This window comes from Oncorhynchus nerka, linkage group LG13 (genome assembly GCF_034236695.1).
Source record: "Oncorhynchus nerka isolate Pitt River linkage group LG13, Oner_Uvic_2.0, whole genome shotgun sequence".
Taxonomy (NCBI): domain Eukaryota; kingdom Metazoa; phylum Chordata; class Actinopteri; order Salmoniformes; family Salmonidae; genus Oncorhynchus; species Oncorhynchus nerka.
In genome coordinates this window covers 60,295,255-60,317,948 of record NC_088408.1, presented here as the reverse complement: position 1 = coordinate 60,317,948, position 22,694 = coordinate 60,295,255, and the positions used below count along the sequence as shown (strand labels likewise).

At 43.4% G+C, this 22,694-nt stretch overlaps 1 protein-coding gene across 3 annotated transcripts in view; it reads left to right on the top strand.

Moving 5' to 3' along the window:
* The window catches only part of LOC115139756 (apoptosis-inducing factor 3), a 50,203-nt gene that overhangs the window by 2,721 nt on the left and 24,788 nt on the right, over positions 1-22,694 (top strand). Inside the window, exon 1 of one of the 3 annotated variants that reach the window (XM_065026518.1) lies at positions 8,095-8,369. The exons of the other annotated variants lie outside the window; for them this stretch is intronic. The gene's annotated coding sequence lies outside the window, so the exon portion shown is untranslated. Of the gene's footprint in view, positions 1-8,094; positions 8,370-22,694 lie in introns of those variants that run through there. 3 annotated transcript variants of the gene reach the window in all.

The following is a 22,694-nucleotide window of genomic DNA, read 5'->3' as shown; positions in this document are numbered from 1 at the left end:
CCAATGCTAACTAGCGTTAATGCAATAACTAGAAGTCTATGGGTATCTGCTAGCATGCTAGTAGATATCTATAGACGTCCAGTCATTGTGCTAACACTAGTTAGGATTGGCTCAAGAAACTACCTCTAGTTTATATATTGTATCGTCCCTTAAGGGATACATTGGGATTTTGGCAATGAGGCCCTTTATCTACTTCCCCAGAGTCAAATTAACTCATGGATACCATTTTTATGTCTCTGTGTCTAGTATGAAAGAAGTAAAAAAATATATATATATATTTTTTTAACTTCTTTCATACTAGACACAGAGACATCCATGAGTGTATATATATATATATATATATATATATACAAAAAGAAAAGATAAGATGGCTTTGAGAAGTGGTTTTCCTCAATTACCTCAACTAACCGGTGCCACCGCACCGGTGAACCTGTATATAGCCTTGCTATTGTTATTTTACTGCTGCTCTTTAATTATTTTATTTTTTAAATGATCTATTTTTTTTACTTGTTTTTTTCTTAACTGCATTGTTGGTTAAGGGCTTGTTAGTAAGCATTTCACTGTAAGGTAACCTGTTGTATTTGGCGCATGTGACAAATAAAATGTCATACAATTTGAAATGGTATCTTATTTTTTAGGGTCCCTGATCAATATTACATAACATAAGGGGGAGCTATTTATTTTCAAATGCAAACTCTGCAGTTATTTCTTTAGTGTAATATATTGACGATCCCTAACGATCTCCAGATATAGTTTGACTTTGGATAGTTGTGGCAAAGTTAGGCTAACTTCAGCTACCTTAGCCACTGCTACCTAAACATCTATGGGAGTGGTGGGGTCATGTGGTAGCTGTTAATTTATTTTGTTGCCATATCACCTTTAAGTAACATCAAGCTAAATGATTGAGTTGATTTGGCCATGCCGCATACCTTTACTACTCCCATTGATTTTTAGCTAGTGGTGGCTAAAGTTAGCTGAAGTTTCTACGGGCTGTTTAAAGACAACCGAACCATGGATTTACAGTTAGTCTGGCCCCAAAGACTACTTTCAGCACGAGGGACCGTCTAACAAAAAGTGTTGTAAAATACGGAACTTTCCCTTTAAGTATGGCAATTGCTGAGATTCATTGCGACAGGGAAGATAAATGAATTGTAAGCCTCAATAGATACTTCCAATGTTTTTTTAGTGCACTTGGCCACACGAGGCAGCCTGAGTTCTTAATGCACATTTTGGCTCAGAAACAAGGAGCTAGACAAAAAAAAAGTTTGTTTGAGGAAAGACTACGTAGTCTACTGTAAATGTAAAAGGGAGAAAGTTCAAACAATCATTTATCACCAAGTAAAGTAAAATGAGTCACTCTCTGTGTCAAAGTCAGTTAAATCAGATGTTTTTGTGTTTACACAGCCTGGTATTGCCCAGAGAGTGGCAGGGGTTAAGCCTACACTTAAAGCTGCTGACATTAACATTTGGAGATCGTAGCTCATAAATGAGTCACCCATTTGCTAGCCTGTAGTACTTTAATCTGGGTTTTTGGAGTGTGTGGCTCGCTGTCCCTGGGCAAGTGTGCAGATAGGAGTACTACCAGAAATAAATTAAACTGAGTGATGTACCAGTAATGGCATGTTGTTGTGACCCTCCTGCCGTCGGGTCGAGAGATGATCGGTCATCTTGCTTACCTTATCGTAACAATAACACTTGACACACACACGTGCGCATGCACACACACATTCACACACCCAGTGTTGCTGTTCGTTCTCTATGTGACCAGCAGAGGGTATTTTTTTAGCAGAGCAACAATACACAAGAGATTCCAAGTGATTGCTTGTTTGCAGTGGCTGAGCATTACAGTCAAATCGAAACATTTCATTTGCAACGTTATGGTTCAGGTGTCACCTCTGGGTCCAGGTATTTTAATAGTCTTTGTTTTTAATGACCTGTATAATATTTTAAATACTTTTTGTTTACTTTCTAGCATTCAAAATATTAGAAAGCTATCTTTTAATTCCCCAAAATCTGTCAATACAACTCACTGGGACAAGCCAATTTTCTTGCCCGTAGTACTTTAAAGACTAGCAGTATAAAGGACTTGCATAAACAGTTCCATATAAACAAATCCATGTATGATGTGTAACTATTTGTCCATTTTAAGTGTTGTTCATGTTGCAGAGGCTCAAATGCCTACGCAATTCAAGAATAACCCAGCTGTGTGTTGTTGGTGCAGTATTTCCATAAAATCAATCACTTTACATGAATTATGATATGAGGCCTTTGCCGTTGTCATAAATTACAGAGGGGATCTGACAATCCCACCTGGATAATAATAAATCATTGTAAATGAACAATTCAATCAGAGAAACCAGCACAGCTATGCCCCCTCCCCCAAGAGCTTGTCGAGGATAACAAGGACTGCTTCAGTGTTCCCTTTTCCCACTCTATCCAGCAAGCAGGGGAAAACTATACTTTTCTGGTTGCAAACTGGTTTTCTGTTGATAAATACATAAGATCTTGGAAATATTTAATATTTTGGTTATTAACTGGTCAGATTTACAGCCAGTAAGAAATGTGTTCTGGTCGCTTCCTGAACTGAAATATAAACGCAACAGGCAACATTTTCAAAGTTTTTACTGAGTTACAGTTCATATAAGGAAATCAGTCAATTGAAATAAATAAAATGGGGCCCTAATCTGTGGCTTTAGCATGACTGGGAATACAGATATGCATCTGTTTGTCACAAATACCTTTTTTTTTAAAGATTGTGTGTGACCACCGATTGCCTCATGCTGCGTGACACATCTCCTTCACATAGAGTTGAGCAGGCTGTTGATTGTGTCCCACGCCTCTCCAATGGCTGTGCGAAATTGCTGGATGTTGGCAGGAACTGGAACATGCTATCGTACACATCGATCCAGAGCATCCCAAACATGCTCAATGGGTGACATGTCTGGTGAGTATGCAGGTCATGGAAGAAATGGTACATTTTCAGCTTTAAGGAATTGTGAACAGATCCTTGTGATATGGGGCTGTGCATAATCATGCTGAAACATGAGGTGATGGCGGCGGGTGACTGGCGCGACAATGTGGCTCAGGATCTCGTCACGGTATCTAATGTGCATTCAAATTTCCTTTGATAAAATGCAATTGGGTTCGTTGTCCATAGCTTATCCCTGCCCATACATAACCCCACCGCCACCATGGGGCACTCTGTTCATAATGTTGACGTCAGTAAACCACTTGCTCACATTACTGCTCTCTGCCCGGTACAGTTGAAAGCGGGATTCATCCTTGAAGACCACACTTCTCCAGCATGCCAGTGTTCAGTGGGCAAATGCTCACCTTTGATGAAGTCGGTGACGCCGCCGAACTGCAGTCAAGTCAAGACTCTGGTGAGCTTGACGAGCATGCAGATGAGCTTCCCTGAGACCGTTTCTGACAATTTGTGCAGAACTTCTTCAGCTGTGCAAACCCACAATTTCAACAACTGTCCAGGAGGCTCGTCTGAGAACACCCCGCAGGTTAAAAAGCCGGATGTGGAGGTCCTGGGCTGGCGTGGTTACACATGGTCTGTGGTTGTGAGGCCGGTTGGAAGTATTGCCAAATCGTCAAAAATGACGTTGGAGGCGGCTTATGGTAGAGAAAGTAACATTTAAATGATCCGGCAACAGCTCTGGTGGACATTCCTGCAGTCAGCATGCAATTGCACGCTCCCTGAACTTGAGACATTAGTGGCATTGTGTTGTGTGACAAACTGCACGTTTTATAGTGGCCTTTTATTGTCCCCAACACAAGGTGCACTTATGTAATGATGATCATGCTGTTTAATCAGCTTCTTGATATGCCACACCTGGCAGGTGGATGTATTATCTTAGCAAAGTAGAAATGCTCACTAACAGAGATGTAAGCAAATTAGTTTACATTTTTGAGAAATAAGCTTCTTGTGCGTATGAAACATTTCTGGGAAATGTTATTTCAGCTCATGAAACATGGGACCAACACGTTACATGTTGCAGTCAGATAGGTATTTACAGTGGGCAGAACATTTCCACACAGACGGGCATGTAAAGTGTCAAGAAAAAGTATGTGAACCCTTTGGAATTACCTGGATTTCTGCATAAATTGGTTGGTTTTCAAATTGGTTTTCAAATTTGATCTGATCTTCATCTAAGTCAAAACATAGTGTGTTTCAACTAATAACACACAAATTATTGTATTTTTCTTGTCTATATTGAATACATAATTTAAACATTCACAGTGTAGGTTGGAAAAAGTACAGTTGAAGTCGGAAGTTTACATACACCTTAGCCAAATACATTTAAAATCAGTTTTTCACAATTCCTGACATTTAATCCTAGTTAACATTCCCTGTCTTAGGTCAATTAATTTAAGAATGTAAAATGTCCGAATAATAGTAGTGATTTATTTCAGCTTTTCTTTCATCACATTCCCAGTGGGTCAGAAATTTACGTACACTCAATTAGTATTTGGTAGCATTGCCTTTAAATTGTTTAACTTGGGTCAAACATTTCGGGTAGCCACCCACGTTAAGTTGTGTGAATTTTGGCCCATTCCTCTTGACAGAGCTGGTGTAAATGAGTCAGGTTTGTAGGCCTCCTTGTTCGCACACGCTTTTTCAGTTCTGCCCACAAATTTTCTATGGGATTGAGGTCAAGGCTTTGATGGCCACTCCAATACCCTGACTTTGTTGTCCTTAAGCCATTTTGCCACAACGTTGGAAGTATGCTTGGGGTCATTGTCCATTTGGATTACCCATTTGCGACAAAGCTTTAACTTCCTGACTGATGTCTTGAGATGTTGCTTCAATATATCCACACTATTGTCCTGCCTCATGATGCCATCTATTTTGTGAAGTGCACCAGTCCCTCCTGCAGCAAAGCACCCCCACAACATGATACTGCCACCCCCATACTTCACGGTTGGGATGGTGTTCTTCGGCTTACAAGCCTCCCCCTTTTTCCTCCAAACATAATGATGGTCAGTATGGCCAAACAGTTCTATTTTTGTTTCATCAGACCAGAGGACATTTCTCCAAAAAGTACGATCTTTATCCCCAGTTGCAAACCGTAGTCTGGCATTTTTATGGCGGTTTTGGAGCAGTGGCTTCTTCCTTGCTGAGCGGCCTTTCAGGTTGTGTCGATATAGGACTCGTTTTAGTGTGGATATAGTTACTATTGTACCTGTTTCCTCCAGCATCTTCACAAGGTCCTTTGCTGTTGTTCTGGGCTGATTTGCACTTTTCGCACCAAGTACGTTCATCTCTAGGAGACAGAACGCGTCTCCTTCCTGAGCGGTATGACGGCTGTGTGGTCCCATGGTGTTTATACTTGCGTACTATTGTTTGTACAGATGAACGTGGTACCTTCATGTGTTTGGAAATTGCTCCCAAGGATGAACCAGACTTGTGGAGGTCTCCATTATTTTTCTGAGGTCTTGGCTGATTTATTTTGATTTCCCCTTGATGTCAAGCAAAGAAGCACTGAGTTTGAAGGTAGGCCTTAATACATCCACAGGTACACCTCCAATTGACTCAAATTATGTAAATTAGCTAATCAGAAGCTTCTAAAGCCATGACATCATTTTCTGGAATTTTCTAAGCTGTTTAAAGGCACAGTCAACTTGGTGTATGTAAACTTCTGACCCACTGGAATTGTGAGACAGTAAATTATAAGTGAAATAATCTGTCTGTAAACAATTGTGCGAAAAATTACTTGTGTCATGCACAAAGTAGATGTCCTAACCGACTTGCCAAAACTATAGTTTGTTAACAAGAAATGTGTGGAGTGGTTTGAAAACGAGTTTTAATGACTCCATCCTAAGTGTATTTAAATTCCAACTTCAAGTGTATGTGAACCCCTAGGCTAATGACTTCTCCAAAAGCTAATTGGAGTCAGGAGTCAGCTAACCTGGAATCCAATCAACGAGATGAGATTGGATATGTTGGTTAGAGCTGCCATGCCCTAAAGTTGGAAAGGGTTACAAAAGTATCTCTAAAAGCCTTGATGTTCATCAGTCCACAGTAAGACAAATTGTCTATAAATGAAGAAAGTTCAGCACTGTTGCTACTCTCCTTAGGAGTGGCCGTCCTGCAAAGATGACTGCAAGAGCACAGCGCAGAATGCTTTATGACGTTAAGAAGAATCCTAGAGTATCAGCTAAAGACTTACAGAAATCTCTGGAACATGCTAACATCTCTGACGAGTCTACGATATGTAAAACACAAAATAAGAATGGTGTTCATGGGAGGACATCACTGAAGAAGCCACTGCTGTCCCCAAAAAAACATTGCTGCACTTCTGAAGTTTGCAAAAGTGCACCTGGATGTTCCACAGCGCTACTGGCAAAATAGCCTGTGGACAGATGAGACCAAAGTTGAGTTGTTTGGACAACACAACACTGTGTGTGGAGAAAAAAAGGCACAGCACACCAACATTAACCTCATCCCAACTGTAAAGTATGGTGGAGGCAGCATCATGGTTTGGGGCTGCCTCTTGACCTGGACAGCTTGCTATCATCAACGGAAAAATGAATTCCCATGTTTATCAAGACATTTTGCAGGAAAATGTTAGGCAATCTGTCCACCAATTGAAGCTCAACAGAAGTTGGGTGATGCAACAGGACAACGACCCAAAATTCAGAAGTAAATAAAAAATAGAATGGCTTCAACAGAAGAAAATAGGCCTTCTGGAGTACCCCAGTCAGAGTCCTGACCTCAACCTGATTGAGATGCACGACCTCGAGAGCAGTTCACACCAGACATCCCAAGAATATTGCAGTTTAAACAGTTTTGTAAAGAGGAATGGTCCAAAATTCCTCCTGACCGTTGTGCAGGTCTGATCCGCAACGACAGAAAACATTTGGTTGAGGTCATTGCTGCCAAAGGAGGGTCAACCAGTTATTACATCCAAGTGTTCACATACTTTAACCACGCTGCACTGTAAATGTTTACACGGTGTGTTCAACAAAGACATGAAAACGTATAATTGTTTGTCTTATTAGTTTAAGCAGACTGTGTTTGTCTATTGTTGTGTCCTAGATGAAGATCAGATCAAATTTTATGACCAATTTATGCAGAAATCCAGCTATTTCCAAAGGGTTCACATACTTTTTCTTGCCACTGTAGGTTAGGGTTTCGGTTAGGGGAAGGGTTAGCTAACATGCTAACTAGTTGCTAATAGCTATAATGCTAAAGTTTTCAGTGATGAGATTTGAGCACGCAACCAACATATCATGCTAGGGCCTCCCGAATGGCGCAGCGGTTTAAGGCACTGTATCGCAGTGCTGAGGTGTCACTACAGATCCGGGTTCGATCCCGGGCTGTGTTGCAGCCGGACGTGACTGGGAGGTGGCGCACAATTTGCCCAGCATCGTCTTGGTTAGGGTAGGGTTTGGCCAGTTGGGATGTCCTTGTCCCATCAGGAGGGCCGGGTGCATGCATGCTGACACATTGGTGCGGCTGTCTTCCAGGTTAAGCGAGCAGTGTGCCAAGAATCAGTGCGGCTTGGCACGGTCATGTTTCGGAGGACGCATGGCTCTCAACCTTTGCCTCTCCCGAGTCCGTATGGGAGTTGCAGTGATGGGACAAGACTATAATTCCAATTTAGATATCACGACAAAGGGGTGAAAAGTTTTCAAAAAATAACAAAATTAAACATCATGCTCATTTCACTGTCCTGGATTAACATTTACTATGTTATGTTTAGTTTATGAGACCAGTCTGATCAAGCAGGCAGAGCAAGCAGGCAGTGCAGGGGGGAGCCCAGACAGACCAGCCAGTGCAGGGGGGAGCCCAGCCAGTCTTTAAACAGGCTTAACTGGCAGTCAGGTCTTTAGTATCTGAAGGCGATGCTGAAAGGATCTAAGCAGGAGGGGAGTGTGTGTGTGTGTGTCTGCGTGTGTGGGAGAGAGTGAAAGAGGAAGGGGGGGAAGAGAGCCGAGCACTGTGAGAATTTGTGCCATGTTAGCATCCACCCAGCAACTCCGTCAATACTGCATACGGCTTGGAAACTGGCAGAGGTCCCTGGTGCTGCATTCGCAGGCTCCGTCAGTGAGAGAGAGCAGCTTCCACGACCCCCTCCCAATCACTGTGCTGCTCGAGAGGTTTCTCTCAGTGATAGCACATCCACTAGAGCACCGGCCGTTACTGCTGCAGAGGAGGAAGTGGGGACAGGAGGAGAGCTGAACGGGAGATACGGAGTGGGAATACTCTAGAAGAGCGAGCCAATCCCGGAGGAGGGACAGGATTCTCGGAGGACTGGTTTGATAGTATGCTACCGTGCTCCACAGGGAAGGCTGAACATTGGGACGTTTGACAGACAGGCACTCGACAGTGCACCTGCTCCACACTGGATTGTTGGGTAAAATTATTTTCCTCTTTTACAGTCAGCAAGGGCTGATTTTAGGATTGTGCTTGTTACTGCTGATATATCTTAGTGTGGTGCTTAGTATAACAAATGCACTGTACTACATTCTGTGTTCAGCATGTGGTACAGCACTATGTCCATTCAGCATTATAGAGCCAAGGAAGTACCTTGTTTCTGGGCCAGTTCCACATATTTCTGCAGTCCTGCTTAAAGAAGTGGAGAAATGTGGTGCAGTGATATATCAAATACTCTGACACACACTACACCAATAAACACAAGGCACTTCACAAATATGTACACTTATACAGTGGCAAGTGTGTGTTTATGTTCGGGAAATTACAGGAATATTGCCTCAATTAGGAAGTCTTTCATTGAGGGATATTCTGCCCTCAACACAATGAGGTCCACTGAGGGAGATAATAATTGTTTCGTTTCATTTTGATATTGTGTGTGTGTGTGTGTGCGCTGACGTGAGTGTGTGCAATTCATGTGTACCTAGGTGCTGAATGTGTGAAATGCCTGAGAAATTGGTTGTTTCAATCGTTGTTTCTGACCATGGAAACTGGTCCCCTGCAGGAGTGGACACCCCTCTGTAAAATTCTATTCTGGTTTTCCATGACATCACAACTCCTTTGGCCTAATTTGGAGGCAAATGCTGAAAGTAGCACAAATGCCCTGACACTCCATCTCTATAGTGCCGCTGCCAGCTACTCCGCGTTATATATTTCTTCATTATTTTTTGTTTATCTGCCAACTTCAAAATCAGACTCAATGTTTATGTGCATGTTTTTTTTCCCCAGATAGGGGTCTTTTTTTAATTGATGTAAATTCAGTTCAGTTTCAAGTTTGGTGTGAAGTTACACGGTTAACACAACTAATTGTAAGCAGATAGAACTTCTCTGGTACCACGTGGTATTCCTGCCTTATCTCACCAAGTGGACTAATGGTTACCCTCTGATTTCCACAACAAGTTCAACAGCCTGACCTCTGCAGCCTGATCATGGAAAAAACGCATTTCAAAGATCATATGTTACATTCCAGACTTAACAACTTTCAGCATCTATTGAATGGCAACTTAACTGTCTTTTAGGCGTAGTATCTCCATGGAACCTTGTTCATCTTGGACATATGCATGATTACATGATTTAACTGTGATGGAGTAAACGTAACTGTACAATTATGAACCTTCTGTTTCCACGGGACTGCCATGACCGAAGACACATGTTACACGCAAAAATAAACGTTAGATTTTGATCTGACCTTAAATAACTATCGTTTTTGGACAGCATATGCAAGACAAAGGGTGAATGCACTTAGTCACAAATGTAGGATGGTTTCCCATGCTTCTAGAGCCTCTCATTGGGGAATCTGATTAGCCCCAATGCAATGTTTTATAATACATCCAGTGTAAAACTGGTAGCCTCTGGAAATAAACAAAGTCACTCAAGCTTCTTTCCATCCTTTAGCCTAGAGTCGATGACCACGCCCCCATGGAAATCTAATTAGCATAATACACAAATTCCCATTAAAAAATGGGTCAATTTAAACTAGAGATAGTCACACTAAGTGCAAATCACATGGGATGGCGTAGCGCTGCAGAATACTATAGTAGCCTTGCTGGTTAAGCGTGCCTTGAATTCTAAATGAATCACAGACAGTGTCCCCAGCAAAGCACCCCCACACCATCACACCACCTCCTCCATGCTTCACGGTGGGAAGCACACATGCGGAGATCATCCGTTGACCTACCCCTGCATCTCACAAAGACACGGCTGTTGTCGTGGATAATTGTTTCAGAAATATAATACCCTCAGAAGAACTTTGTGAATTCAATGTAGACTTTAATACAAGTTATTAAGAGCCGTGCTGGTCCGCGGAACAGCCGCCCCTTCTTAGCACTGGCTCTGCTTTTATACATACATAGTATTTGTGTACATCACATATGTAAATAAAGTTACTCCCCCTTAGTTCGTCTGCCACCATTAAATTCCTATTCTGAGTTCTTTGCTTGTTTACACCCACTAACGCTCATATCTGCTTTTGGTTACAACGATGACAGAACTCTTTCCATGTTCTAAAAATAATGTATGTATTGCATGCTTATGTTTTACGTGTTAGTCATCAGTTATCTTGCCTACATCTTTCTTCCTGTATCCTGCTGAGCATAGCACGTTCAGCTGTCATAAATGCACGTATGGTCTTGGTTAATGTATTCTTTCTTAAATATAGTATGGTCTGGGTGTCATATGGCCTGGGTATCATCTTCTCTTAATGTGCATGTCCTTGCTACTTCAGCCTAGCAGCCAAACCTATCTATATGTTATGCTGAGCTTTCCTTAATGGTTCGCTCCAACACTGTTGGAACCAAAAATCTCAAATTTGGACTCATCAGACCAAAGGACAGATTTCCACCGGTCTAACATCCATTGCTTGTATTTCTTGGCCCAAGCAAGTCTCTTCCTATTGGTGTCCTTTAGTAGTGGTTTCTTTGTAGCAATTCGACCATGAAAGCCTGATTCACGCAGTCTCCTCTGAACAGTTGATGTTGAGATGTGTCTGTTACTTGAACTCTGTGAAGCTTTTATTTGGGCTGCAATTTCTGAGGCTGGTAACTCTAATGAACTTATCCTCTGCAGCAGAGGTAAGTCTGGGTCTTTCTTTCCTGTGGCGGTTGTCATGAGAGCCAGTTTCGTCATAGTGCTTGATGGTGTTTGCGGCTGAACTTGAAGAAACTTTCAAAGTTCTTGAAATTTTCCGGGTTGACTGACCATGTCTTAAAGTAATGATGGTGTCACGTTCTGACCTTAGTTCCTTTTTTATGTCTTTGTGTTAGGTTGGTCAGGGCGTGAGTTGGGGTGGGTAGTCTATGTTCCTTTTTCTATGTGTTTGGCCTAGTATGGTTCTCAATCAGAGGCAGGTGTCGTTTGTTGTCTCTGATTGAGAATCATACTTAGGTAGCCTGTTTTCCCCATTTTGGTTGTGGGTGTTTGTTGTCTGTTTAGTGTATGTCACCTTACAGAACTGTTTTGGTTCTTCCATTTCATTTTGTTATTTTGTTTTGTGCGTTCAGTCAATACATTATGACGGACACTTACCACGCTGCATATTGGTCCAATATTTCATACTCGTCGTCAGACGAAGAAGAGATCCGTTACAGGTGGACTGTCGTTTCTCTTTGCTTATTTGAGCTGTTCTTGACATAATATGGACTTGGTCTTTTACCAAATAGGGCTATCTTCTGTTTCCCACCCCTACCTTGTCACAACACAACTGATTGGCTCAGATGCATTAAGAAGGAAAGAAATTCCACAAATTAACTTTTAACAAGGCACACCTGTTATATGAAATTCATTCCAGGTGAATACCTCATGAAGCTGGTTGAGAGAATGCCAAGAGTGTGGAAAGCTGTCCTCAAGGCAAAGGGAGGCTATTTGTTTAACTCATTTTTAGGTTACTACATGATTTCATATGTGTTATTTCATAGTTTTGATGTCTTTACTATTACTACAATTTTAAGAAAAACCCTTCTGTTCCAGATAGGGGACCTTATTATTTCATGCGTTTGTATGGGCTAATAAATGTTTCATCAAAACATAAAAAGATTTATCGATTTAAAATAGCTAAATTATCCTTGGTATGACCTTAACAATTCCGTGTAGCTTAGTAGAGTCCCCCTTCCCCGGCTTAGACTGTTATGTGTAAACAATTGTTATTATTTCATCAGCTTAAAAAAAAAATGTATCAATCAAAGATGCGCAACAAGCTAAGTATTCGATCAGTCGTGCAGGTTTTATAATATATCAAGAATGTTAAAAATTAGAACTTCACAGGCTTGATTAGGTGAGAGGTGTGGTCAAACATGAAGTGTGGTGTTAATTTTTTATTTTATTTTTTTATTTCACCTTTATTTAACCAGGTAGGCTAGTTGAGAACAGGTTCTCATTTGCAACTGCGACCTGGCCAAGATAAAGCATAGCAGAGTGAACAGACAACACAGAGTTACACATGGAGTAAACAATTAACAAGTCAATAACACAGTAGAGAAAAAAAGGGGAGTCTATATACAATGTGTGCAAAAGGCATGAGGAGGTAGGCGAATAATTACAATATTGCAGATTAACACTGGAGTGATAAATGATCAGATGATCATGTACAGGTAGAGATATTTGTGTGCAAAAGAGCAGAAAAGTAAATCAATAAAAACTGTGGGGATGAGGTAGGTGAAAATGGGTGGGCTATTTACCAATAGATTATGTACAGCTGCAGCGATCGGTTAGCTGCTCAGATAGCTGATGTTTGAAGTTGGTGAGGGAGATAAAAGTCTCCAACTTCAGCGATTTTGCAATTCGTCCAGTCACAGGCAGCAGAGTACTGGAACGAAAGGCGGCCGAATGAGGTGTTGGCTTTGGGGATGCTCAATGAGATACACCTGCTGGAGCGCGTGCTACGGATGGGTGTTGCCATCGTGACCAGTGAGCTGAGATAAGGCGGAGCTTTGCCTAGCATGGCCTTGTAGATGACCTGGAGCCAGTGGGTCTGGCGACGAATATGTAGCGAGGGCCAGCCGACTAGAGCATACAAGTCGCAGTGGTGGGTAGTATAAGGTGCTTTAGTGACAAAACGGATGGCACTGTGATAAACTGCATCCAGTTTGCTGAGAAGAGTGTTGGAAGCCATTTTGTAGATGACATCGACGAAGTCGAGGATCGGTAGGATAGTCAGTTTTACTAGGGTAAGCTTGGCAGCGTGAGTGAAGGAGGCTTTGTTGCGGAATAGAAAGCCGACTCTTGATTTGATTTTCAATTGGAGATGTTTGATATGGGTCTGGAAGGAGAGTTTGCAGTCTAGCCAGACACCTAGGTACTTATAGGTGTCCACATATTCAAGGTCGGAACCATCCAGTGTGGTGATGCTAGTCGGGCAAGCGGGTGCAGGCAGCGATCGGTTGAAAAGCATGCATTTGGTTTTACTAGCGTTTAAGAGCAGTTGGAGGCCACGGAAGGAGTGTTGTATGGCACTGAAGCTCGATTGGAGGTTAGATAGCACAGTGTCCAATGACGGGCCGAAAGTGTATAGAATGGTGTCGTCTGCGTAGAGGTGGATCAGGGAATCGCCCGCAGCAAGAGCAACATCATTGATATACACAGAGAAAAGAGTCGGCCCGAGAATTGAACCCTGTGGCACCCCCATAGAGACTGCCAGAGGACCGGACAACATGCCCTCCGATTTGACACACTGAACTCTGTCTGCAAAGTAATTGGTGAACCAGGCAAGGCAGTCATCCGAAAAACCGAGGCTACTGAGTCTGCCGATAAGAATATGGTGATTGACAGAGTCGAAAGCCTTGGCAAGGTCGATGAAGACGGCTGCACAGTACTGTCTTTTATCGATGGCGGTTATGATGTCGTTTAGTACCTTGAGTGTGGCTGAGGTGCACCCGTGACCGGCTCGAAACCAGATTGCATAGCGGAGAAGATACGGTGGGATTCGAGATGGTCAGTGACCTGTTTGTTGACTTGGCTTTCAAGACCTTAGATAGGCAGGGCAGAATGGATATAGGTCTGTAACAGTTTGGGTCCAGGGTGTCTCCCCTTTGAAGAGGGGGATGACTGTGGCAGCTTTCAATCCTTGGGGATCTCAGACGATATGAAAGAGAGGTTGAACAGGCTGGTAATAGGGGTTGTGACAATGGCGGCGGATAGTTTCAGGAATAGAGGGTCCAGATTGTCAAGCCCAGCTGATTTATACGGGTCCAGGTTTTGCAGCTCTTTCAGAACATCTGCTATCTGGATTAGGGTAAAGGAGAACCTGGAGAGGCTTGGGCGAGGAGCTGCGGGGGCCGGAGCTGTTGGCCGAGGTAGGAGTAGCCAGGCGGAAGGCATGGCCAGCCGTTGAGAAATGCTTGTTGAAGTTTTCGATAATCATGGATTTGTCGGTGGTGACCGTGTTCCCTAGCCTCAGTGCAGTGGGCAGCTGGGAGGAGGTGCTCTTGTTCTCCATGGACTTCACAGTGTCCCAGAACTTTTGGAGTTGGAGCTACAGGATGCAAACTTCTGCCTGAAGAAGCTGGCCTTAGCTTTCCTGACTGACTGCGTGTATTGGTTCCTGACTTCCCTGAACAGTTGCATATCGCGGGGACTGTTCGATGCTATTGCAGTCCGCCACAGGATGTTTTTGTGCTGGTCGAGGGCAGTCAGGTCTGGAGTGAACCAAGGGCTGTATCTGTTCTTAGTTCTGCATTTTTTGAACGGAGCATGCTTATCTAATATGGTGAGGAAGTTACTCTTAAAGAATGACCAGGCATCCTCAACTGACGGGATGAGGTCAATGTCCTTCCAGGATACCCGGGCCAGGTCGATTAGAAAGGCCTGCTCACAGAAGTGTTTTAGGGAGCGTTTGACAGTGATGAGGGGTGGTCGTTTGACTGCGGCACCGTAGCGGATACAGGCAATGAGGCAGTGGTCGCTGAGATCCTGGTTGAAGACAGCGGAGGTGTATTTGGAGGGCCAGTTGGTCAGGATGACGTCTATGAGGGTGCCCTTGCTTACAAGGGCACGATCATGATCGTCTGCCCTTATCAGCCATGGATGAAAGCGAGAGGCCTAATCTTTAACCAAGGCCTGATTTACCTTTTGTAACAGATGTTAGATGAATGAAATATTAATATAGTAACCAATTGATATGTTAAATAACCAGTCACCTGCGCTTGGGGGACAATTGATCCTGTTCCTTCATCTACAGCATCGAGAAACCACATCCTTACAGAAGGAAGACATACCGTCGCTGTCTGATGAAAACCATCTCCAAAACCTTATCTTTTCAGGAAATTGAAAAAATGTACATTTTCCTATTAACGAACATACAATTAGGAAACTTCTGAAGCTATTTTGAATAAATGCTCTTGGTCCGAGAGTCATAAAATCTTCAGAATACATTAAGGGGAGTGACTGCATTCAATAAATGTAATATAATGTCATTTTTTATTTTACAAGGTTAGACAACGAGGTTAGACACTCTTGCATAGCAGTCTTTTAAATCCACATTTGCATTTGACATTTTAGTCATTTATCAGTTTTCGGGAAGATGGGCAGGGACCATTGGGATGCCAGGACAGAGAAAAGCTTTGACTAGCCTGAGCAGGAGCTGACGTGCTGTAGAGGTGGGACAGCCAAGAGACCAGGCGTGGCAGAACGGAGTGCTCAGAGTTGGGATGTAGGGTTTGAGCATAGCCTGAAGGTGGGGAGGGGCAGTTCCCCTTGCTGCTCTCTAGGCAAGCACCATGGTCTTGTAGTGGATGTGTGCTTTGACTGGAAGCCAGTGGAGTGTACGTAGGAGCGGGGTGACGTGGGAGATCTTGGGAAGGTTGAACAGCAGACGGGCTGCGGAGTTTTGGATAAGTTGCAGGGGTTTAATGGCACAAGCAGGGAGCCCAGCCAACAGAGAGTTGCAGTAGGCCAGAAGGAATATGAGGAGTGCCTGGATTAGGATGTACGCTGCTTCCTGTGTGAGGAAAGGTCATACTCTATAGATGTTGTAGAGCTTGAACCTGCAAGAGCGAGTCACTTTTTTGATGTTTGCAGAGAACTGTTCAGGGTCTTTCCTAGGTTCTTTGCTCTCTTTGGGGGGGGGGCACTGGAGTAGTCAACCGTGATGAGAGGAAGAGCAGCTCCATCTTGTCAAGATGAGCTTGAGGTGGTGGGCCGACATTCAAGCAGAGATGTGTGTCGCCACCTGGGTGTCAGAGGGGAATGATAAAGTAGTTGAGTGTTATCTGCATAGCAATGATAAGAGAGACCATGAGAGGATGTGACTTGGTGTATAGAGCAAAGGAGCTAGAACCGAGCCCTGGGGGATACCAGTAATGGGAGCACGTATTGCAGACACAGATCCTCTCCACGCCACCTGGTGGGATCAAACGGCCAGGTAGGATGCAATCCAGCAGTGTGCCGAGCTTGAGATGCCCAGCCCTGAGAGGGTGGAGAGGAGGATCTGATGGTTCACGTTGGCTAAGGCAGCAGATAGATTTTGGAGGCTGAGAATAGATGAGAGAGTCGGCTTTGGCAGAGCGGAGAGCCTCTGTGACACAGAGGAGAGCAGTCTCAGTTGAGTGACCCGTCCCTGGTTGGGCTCAAGAAGATCATTCTCAGAGTGATAACGAGAGAGACAGCATGCTCAAGTGTTTTGTAAAGAAAAGAAAGAAGGGATAGCGATCTGTTGTTATTTTTGACATCAGAGAGTTTGAGTTTTGGTTTCTTGAGGAAGGGAGTGATTTTGGATGCAGCCAGTGGTCAGTTGCTGATGGAAGAAGGTCTCCAGAGAGAGTCTGAAGAGGGGATGGGGTCGAGTGGGCAGGTTGTCGGGCGGCTGGAAATCACTAGTCGCAGGATTTCATCTGGAGAGCGAGGGGATGAGACTCCTGTAATGAGACGCATGTGGCAGGGACTCCAGACTATTCCGGAGATAAAGGGAAAGCCAGACACGATATGGAGTGTTTACGGACATATTCGATCTCTCCCTATCCCAGTCGGTTGTCCCCACTTGCTTCAAGATGTCCATCATTGTTCATGTACTCAAGAAAGCGAAGGTGACTAAACTAAATGTCTACCGCCTCGTAGCGCTGACTTCTGTCATCATAAAGTGCTTTGAAAGGCTAGTTAAGACCCACTACACTTTGCATATTGCCCCAACAGATCCACGGATGCCTCATTGCCATTGCACTGCCCACTGCCCTATTCCACTTGGTCAAGAGGAATACCTATGTGAGAATGCTGTTCATCGACTACAGCTCAGACTTCAACAACAACATTGCCCTCTAAGCTCATCACTAAGCTCAGGGCCCTCGGCCTGTACTCCTCCCTGTACAACTGGGTCCAAGACTTCCTGACGGCCGACCCCAGGTGGTGATGGTAGGCAACAACACTTCCGCCACGCTGATCCTCAACATGGGGGTCCCACAGGGGTGTGTGTTCAGCCCCCTCTTGTACTCCCTGTTAACCCATGACTGCGTGGCTATGCACATCTCCAACTCAATCATCAAGTTTGCTGACACATCAGTGGTAGTCCTGACTACCAACAACGACGGGACAGCCTACAGGGAGATGAGAGCCCTGGTGGAATGGTGCCAGGAAAATAACCTCTACCTCAATGTCAACAAAATGAAGAAGATGATCGTGAACTACAGAAAACAGCAGAGAGAGCACAACCCGACCCACATCGACGGGTCACAGTGTAGAGGGTCAAAAGCAGTTCCTCAACGTGCAAATCAGTGACGACCTGAAATGATCCCTCCACACCGACACTGTGATGGTGGCTAAAGAAGAAATTCAGCTGTGTCCCTAAGACCCTTAGCTTCTATCTCCAGGGCATCAAACTGTTTAGGCTGGGTTACTGTACAGCACTTTGTGACATCAGCTGATGTAAGAAGGGCTTTATAAATACATTTGATTGATTGAACAGTCATCACTACGAGTTAGCTACCGCCCAGTACTCTACTCTGCACCTTGTACAGTCGTGGCCAAAAGTTTTGTGAATGACACAAATATGAATTTTTCCAAAGTCTGCTGCCTCAGTTTGTATGATGGCAATTTGCATATACTCCAGAATGTTATGAAGAGTGATCAGATGAATTGCAATTAATTGCAAAGTCCCTCTTTGCCATGCAAATGAACTGAATCCCCAAAAAACATTTCCACTGCATTTCAGCCCTGCCATAAAAGGGCCAGCTGACATCATGTCAGTGATTCTCTCGTTAACACAGGTGTGAGTGTTGACGAGGACAAGGCTGGAGATCACTCTGTCATGCTGATTGAGTTCAAAGAACAGACTGGAAGCTTCAAAAGGAGGGTGGTGCTTGGAATCATTGTACTTCCTCTGTCAACCATGGTTACCTGCAAGGAAACACGTGCCGTCATCTTTTCTTTGCACAAAAAGGGCTTCACAGGCAAGGATATTGCTACCAGTAATATTGCACCTCAATTAACCATTTATTGGATCATCAAGAACTTCAAGGAGAGCTGTTCAATTGTTGTGAAGAAGGCTTCAAGGGCGCCCAAGAAAGTCCAGCAAGCTCCAGGGCTGTCTCCTAAAGTTGATTCAGCTGCAGGATCGGGGCACCACCAGTACAGAGCTTGCTCAGGAATGGCAGCAGGCAGGTGTGAATGCATCTGCATGCACAGTGAGGTGAAGACCTTTGGAGGATGGCCTGGTGTCAAGAAGGGCAGCAAAGAAGCCACTTCTCTCCAGAAAAAACATCAGGGACAGACTGATATTCTGCAAAAGGTACGGGGATTGGACTGCTGAGGACTGGGGTAAAGTCATTTTCTCTGATGAATCCCCTTTCTGATTGTCTGGGGCATCCGGAAAAAAGCTTGTCCGGAGAAGAGAAGGTGAGCGCTACCATCAGTCCTGTGTCATGCCAACAGTAAAGCATCCTGAGACCATTCATGTGTGGGGTTGCTTCTCAGCCAAGGGAGTGGGCTCACTCACAATTTTGCCTAAGAACAGAGCCATGAATAAAGAATGGTACCAACACATCCTCCGAGAGAAACTTCTCCCAACCATCCCGAAACAGTTTGGTGACGAACAATGCATTTTCCAGCATGATGGAGCGCCTTGCCATAAGGCAAAAGTGATCACTAAGTGGCTCGGGGAACAAAACATCGATATTTTGGGTCCATGGCCAGGAAACTCCCGAGACTTTAATCCCATTGAGAACTTGTGGTCAATCCTCAAGAGGTGGGTGGACAAACAAAAACCCACAAATTCTGACAAACTCCAAGCATTGATTATGCAAGAATGGGCTGCCATCAGTCAGGATGTGGCCCAGAAGTTAATTGACAGCATGCCAGGGCAGATTGCAGAGGTCTTGAAAAAGAAGGGTCAACACTGCAAATATTTACTCTTTGCATGAACTTCATGTAATTGTCAATAAAAGCCTTTGACACTTATGAAACACTTGTAATTATACTTCAGGTCTCCATAGTAACATCTGACAAAAATATCTAAAGACACCGAAGCAGCAAACATTGTGGAAATTAACATTTGTCATTCTCAAAACTTTTTGCCACGACTGTAGACTGCTGCCATATGCACAGTATATATACTCATTGAACACTGGTCACAAATCGTTTCTGTAGTTAAAAACAGTTAAGATTAGCATTCCTGCAACATTATTTTGTTAATTTTATTTGATATCTGAGAAATTAAGCTTTAAACTTTATAAACTCCCCTTTTCAGGACCTTGTCTTTCGAAGATAATTCATAAAAATCCAAATAACTTCACAGATCTTCATTGTAAAGGCTTTAAACACTGTTTCCCATGCTTGTTCAATGAACCATAAACAAGTAATGAACATGCACCTGTGGAACGGTTGTTAAGACATTAAGACACTAACCGCTTACAGACGGTAGACAATTAAGGTCACAGTTATGAAAACTTAAGACACTAAAGAGGCCTTTCTACTGACTCTGAAAATCATCAAAAGAAAGATGCCCAGGGTACCTGCTCATCTGCGTACCCTGGGCATGCTGCAAGGAGGCATGAGGACTGCAGATGTGGCCAGGGCAATAAATTGCAATGTCCGTACTGTGAGATGCCTAAGACAGCGCTACAGGGAGACAGGACGGACAGCTGATCATCCTCGCAGTGGCAGACCACGTGTAACGACACCTGCACAGGATCGCTACATCCAAACATCACACCTGCGGGACAGGTACAGGATGGCAACAACAACTGCCCGTGTTACACCAGGAATGCACAATCCCTCCATCAGTGCTGACTGTCCGCAATAGGCTGAGAGAGGCTGGACTGAGGGATTGGAGGCCTGTTGTAAGGCAGGTCCTCACCAGACATCACCGGCAACAACGTCTCCTATGGCCAAAAACCCACCGTTGCTGGACCAGACAGGACTGGCAAAAAGTGCTCTTCACTGATGAGTTGCGGTTTTGTTTCACCAGGGGTGATGGTCGGATTTGCATTTATTGTTGAAGGAATGAGCGTTACACCAAGGCCTGTACTCTGGAGCGGGATTGATTTGGAGGTGGACTGACTGACTGTTACTTTTGATTTTGACCCCCCTTTTTTGTTCAGGGATCCATTATTCCATATCTGTTAGTCACATGTCTGTGGAACCTGTTCAGTTTGTATGCTGTTGAATCTTTTTATGTTCATACAAATATCTACACATGTTAAGTTTGCTGAAAATAAACGCAGTTGACAGTGAGGACATTTCTTTTTTTGCTGAGTTTATGTATTAGGTATTCCCACCCCTTGAATTTTTCCACATTTTGTTGTTACAGCCTGACTTTAGATGAAATTGAGTTTTGGAACTGGCCTGCACAAAGTGGAATTATAGTTTTTTGAATTTCTTAAAAATGTATAAAAAATGAAAAGCTGAAATGTCTTGAATCAGTAAGTATCCAACCCCTTTGTTATGGCCTAAATAAGTTCAGTCGTAAGAATGTGGTTAACAAGTCACGTAGGTTGCGTCGATAATAATAGTGTTTAACATGATTTTTGAATGACTACCTCTTCTCTGTACCCCACGCATACAATTATCTGTAAGGTCCCTCAGTCAAGCAGTGAATTTCAAACACAGATTCAACCACAAAGACCAGGGAGGTTTTCCAATACCTCGCGAAGAAGGGCACCTATTGGGGTAGATGGGTATAAACAGACATTGAATATCCCTTTAAGTATGGTGACATTATTAATTACAGTTTGGATGGTGCATCAATACACTGTCACTACAAATATACAGGATTCCTTAACTCAGTTGCCAGAGAGGAAGGAAACCGCTCAGGGATGTCACCATGAAAAGAAGGAAGCCTGTACAGAATAAAAAATATTCCAAAACATGCATCCTGTTTGTAACAAGGTACTAAAGTAATACTGCAAAAACAGTGGTAAAGCTGTAAACGTTTTGTCCTGAATACACATGTTTGGGGCAAATCCAATACAACACAACGGAGCTAAGCACAGGCAAAATCCTAGAGGAAAACCTGGTTCAGTCTGCTTTCCACCAGACACTGGTGTTTCATTTTCAATACATTTGCAAAAATGTCTAAAAACCTGTTTTCACTTTAATTATGGGATATTTTGTATAGATGGGTGAGGGGGAATTTTTTGGGGAATCCATTTTGAAATCAGGCTGTAACAACAATGTGAAATAAGTCAAGGGGTTTGAATACTTTCTGAAGGCACTGTACACACTGTATTCTCGACATAGCTCATCCTACTGAACTACTGCTGTACGTATATTTTCCTACTTATATATTGTCCATACTGTCTATACATATTTATATTCTGGACTCTGACATTGCTCGTTCTGATTTTTGTTTGTTCTGAATTTTTTATAATTTTTTACATTTGGGGGGTGGGTTGGGATTATTTGTGTATTGGTATTCTACTGTTAGACACTTACTGCACCGCTGGAGCTAGAAACATAAGCTTTTCGCTGCATCTGCTTTAACATCTGCTAATCTGTGTACGCAACGAATACAATTGTTAGGGTAGTTTTGTGTAAGTGGGACCAGTGGACTCCGTAGGCTGTGTAAATAAGGAGCTCATGTCGTCAACCTTTTTTTTCCAAAGAGAGGGAGGAGGGGAGGAAAAGACTTGCCCAGGGTTGGAGACAGAGGCTTGGAATTTAGAGTGATAGAAAGCAGCTTTAGCAGCAGATGTAGAGAAGGAGTGGAAGGAGGATAGGTCCTCCGGATGTTTAGATTTTCGCTCAGCTTTCCACAGCCCTGTTCTATGAGCACGCAGTGAATCTCAATGTTAAATCATTTTTGGGTAACAATTAAGTACCTTACTGGAATAGTTTTCCTTTTAAAATGTTATAATTTTGCTAGGACTGTCTGGAGGTGGTCTGAGTGAAGGGCCCAATTGGACTGCTATGTAACCTGAAAACTAGCTGTTATTGGCAAAGAGGTTTGGAACTCTCTTTGTTATTGGTCTGTTGACGTATACCGCCTGGTGATGTCAGCAGGCAAGCCAAAACTCCACCCATATGCAAAACCTGCTGTTTAGATGATCCTGTTTCAATTGTAATTTCAACCAGCTGGAAATAGCACTAATATATTATTTTCTTCTAACTTTTACAGTGTTATTTTCATCAGCTGTTGTACAATATGATACAAAGCACAGGGGAAACTGCATTTTGACTGAACTGGGCCTTTACGGTGAAAATGGCACCCTACTGTATGGTTGCTTGAGGAACCAAAATCATTTCTGATACAGATTTACTGAAGCTACTGTACATCTGACTCTTGATGTCACTGAATGCCCAAGGCAGTTCAGTGCAGCTATAGTCCGTGTGG